This window comes from Alexandromys fortis, unplaced genomic scaffold, assembly GCF_014885135.2.
Source record: "Alexandromys fortis isolate MF-2015 unplaced genomic scaffold, M_Fortis_MF-2015_v1.1 scaffold_331, whole genome shotgun sequence".
Lineage (NCBI taxonomy): Eukaryota > Metazoa > Chordata > Mammalia > Rodentia > Cricetidae > Alexandromys > Alexandromys fortis.
The window spans coordinates 193,514-197,539 of NW_026068215.1; positions in this window are offsets into that span (position 1 = coordinate 193,514).

Sequence of the window (4,026 nt, forward strand, 5' to 3'; positions counted from 1 at the left end):
GGGCTGGAGAGATGGCTCAGAGGTTAAGAGCATTGCCTGCTCTACCAAAGGTCCTGAGTTCAATTCCCAGCAACCACATGGTGGCTCACAACCATCTGTAATGGTGTCTGGTGCCCTCTTCTGGCCTGCAGGCATACACACAGACAGAACACTGTATACATAATAAATTAATAAATAAATAAAAAGAACAAATAATAAAATATTTAAAGTGCCTATTTCTAGATTATGTATTGAAAATCTAATGCTTCATATTTGTCCTCTGTATTTTCAGTTTTAATTTTTTCCAATGAGTATGTGGAGATTTAGAATACCATACAAGTGTGAACAATATAGTCCCCTTTTTCCTTTCTCGTTATCTGATACAGCAATTCATTGCGCTTTCAATTCTTCATTTGTTTCCTTTTTCATTTACTTCAGAGAAGAACCTGTTCTAAGTATGGATCCTACCTATGAGGTTTCTCTTCTCTCTCACCTTACCACACTCCCTATTGGTATCTGAATTGATTCTATAGTTCTATCTTTGGTCACATGGTGGCTTTTCATGACTAACTATTACCTAAAAACCATCCAATAAAGTAACACAAATTCTGAAAATAAAATAGGAAGCAATATGACTTTAACAGCGTATCATTGAACTGTCTTGAGGTGTATAGGGAGCTCAGTGGTAGACACTACTTGCCTGGCATGCATCACAGAAAAGTATACAGTTCATTTTAAATTTGCTATAGATATATGGAGAGAGAAATATTAGAAAGACATGTCTTTAGTTACGTGTACCAGATAGTCACTGGTCCACACTTCATCTGCTTATTCATCCAGTCTAATAAATATTTCCTAGAAGGCTTCTCTAGTGTCTGACCTTTCCAGTCAACATCTATTTGTCCATCTCAGAGTTTAAAGACTCTATGTATTCAGTCGCCTTCCAGGGCTGATCATTCAAAACAGATGAATAGTATTAATCAGTCCTGTGGGTATAACTCTGCCAAGTGGTCATCACTTTTACAAATAGGTTTTTGTTTTCTTTTTTGAGACAGGGTTTCTTTGCAGCTTTGGAACCTGTCCTGGAACTAGCTCTTGTAGACCAGGCTAACCTCAAACTCACAGAGATCCTCCTGCCTCTGCCTCCTCTGTGCTGGGATTAAAGCCTTGCACCACAACTGCCCTCTACAATTGGTTCTTTGATCTTATCAGTTCACCGTGTAAAGTGGTTATAGTGGGGGAAATACAACTTCTTGAAACAGTAAAATCTGTTGAAATACCATTTCAACATCATTCTGTAAATGATGAACAGGATTCTTAGTAAGCCAGAAAATGGATTAATGAGGTTTCTAATACATAACACATATGTATTATATATGGTTGACTGCCCAAATCTTCATTATAATATTTATTTGACAACCATAGTGTTGATGATGTCCAAGTTCTGATATATTTTTTTATTCATTTACTGAGCTCCTGTTCATTGTCCTGGCTTTTGGACAGGACCTAAAACACAGCAATACACAAAGAAATGTTCTTGCCTTCATGATGAATGTATTCTGATTTATGTGAGTTTGGAAAATTCAGACAAAACTTACATACAGGGAAATGTACAGATATCAACTGTGCAATTCAATATAACTAAAATTATAAAATATAACATTTCCATCTTTCTCAAAATTCCATCTTAGCCACTTCCTTGCTGGAAACCACTCTAGCTATTTCATAAAAATATAAAAAATTATCTAATAAAAAAAAATAAATAAAGAAAATTTATCTTGGTAGAACTGGAGTTTAGTGTGTTAAGTAAAACAAGATAGACTCGGGAAAGCAAAGATTGTTTGCTTTCTTTCATGTTCAGAATCTAAAATTCTGTTTTATTCAAAATTTGTTTTATTATCTTATTATATGAGTATGTTTGCCTGCATATTTCTGTGCACCTTTGTGTGCCTGGTATCAGCGAATGCTCCTAGATGGCATTCACTTCCCTGGAACTGGAGTTACAGACACTTGGCTGTGAGCTACCATATGGGTGTTGGGAATTGAACCCCATCCCCTGGAAAAGCAGTTGGTGCTCTTGACTACTAAGCCACCTCTTGGCCACTCTAGAATAATTTTACGAAGACATGTAGAAGAGAGACTATTGGGGAAGAGCACCAGAGAGCAATGGGAGAGAAGAGCAGGAAATAGCGAAGGGAATAATATTAGAGAACATTTATAAGCATGTGTGCAAATATTGCAATGAAGGCTATCCTTTTGTACAATTAATGTCCACTGTAAAAACAGGATTCATCTTGGGTGAAGAGATACACACCTGTAATCACAACACTTGGGACGCGGAGGCAGGGGGATTAAAATTCAAAGCCATTCCTAGCTGCTCAGAGAGACTGTCTCAAAGAAACAAATGCTAAAATAAATCAACCAAATGAAAAGACTTTGTTATCTGTGGGCTAAGGGGTACATGTATGTAATTTCAGAACTCTTAAGACTTAAAGTCCTAGAACTCTGGAAGCAGATACAGGATTGCATGTTCAAAGACAGTGAGGGCTAGCTGCATATGGAGTTTAAGACAAGCCTGAGCTATACAACAACATCCTATCTCTCTCTCTCTCTCTCTCTCTCTCTCTCTCTCTCTATATATATATATATATATATATATATATGTATATGTATATATATACATATATATATATGAGAGAAGAAATTAGTTTTTATAGTTGTGTTCATTGGTAGCTTATTCTCTTACTATTATTTCTGCATAAATACAGAACAGTTTGTTTATCCATTCCGATGTTGTGGAATATAAGAATTGTATCCATTTCTGTCTATTACAAATACAGTCCTTACGTATATTTCTGTAAGTCCTTTTGTCCATATCCATTCTCATTTCTCTTGAAAAATACCTCAAAAAGAATTTCTGGGTTATAGACAAGGTAAGCATTTAATTTGATATGAAGTTGCCAGACAGTTGTCTTAAGAGACTGTACTATTTTATACTCATACCAGCAATGTGAGAACTCCAGTTGTTTCACATCCTTATCAAAATGTCAATGCTATAAAAAAAAGAAACTTCTCCAGATTAAAAGATGTTCAAATTCATCTGAATTCAATGTGATCTATGATTTGAATAAGGTTTCTAGTTCAGAAATAGTATATTAATGCTAAATTTTCTCAGTGTCTCCATGACTGTATTAGTTGTTTAGAAGGGTGTCTTGCTAAGAAAATAAAATGTAATCAGAATATATTGTATAAAAAATCTATTTTCAGTAAAAGAAAAATTTTAAAAATGAAGCAAAATGTATATGACTTGTTTTTAAATTGTCTGGCAGTGAGAAAGAATGTGTGCATGTGTAAGGGGAAGGAATTTTAAAATAGTAATTGGTGAATGCAATATAGACAGGAAATACACTTTATTATTCTTTTTAAAATATTTTATTTATTTATTTATTATGTATACAGTGTTCTGCCTGCATGTATGCCTGCAGGCCAGAAGGGAGCGCCAGACCTCCTTACAGATGGTTGTGAGCCACCATGTGATTGCTGGGAATTGAACTCAGGACCTTTGGAAGAGTAAGCAATGCTCTTAACCTCTGAGCCATCTCTCCAGCCCCACTTTATTGTTCTTGAAAAATGTTTAATTATCTAATTCATCATACTTGAAATATTTTACAAGTACTTGAACCTTTATTGTCTGTACTTAAAGAAGAGCAAGAAAACACAAAACAGGTAAAATACTGGGACATGAGGACAATTCGTTTTAAAAGCTTTTTCTGCTTCTTGGTTGTTGCTTTAAAAACAAAGTGTGATCAAAAACCCATTGCCATTGTTCTTGAGTTCTCAGTGGTTCTCCTTGTCCGCTATGTTCAGCAAGACCGTTTTTATCCCGGGCTTTTTTCAGACCCAGGCCAGCTGGCCTTGGTGAGTTCCCGATAAAACATCCCCATTGTCTCAGTGTGTGGGTGCACCTCTCCTGCGCACAGGTCAGGGAACCCTGATTGCTCTTTGGGCTGACGAAGGAGGGGGACTTGACTGGGGGAGGGGGAGGGA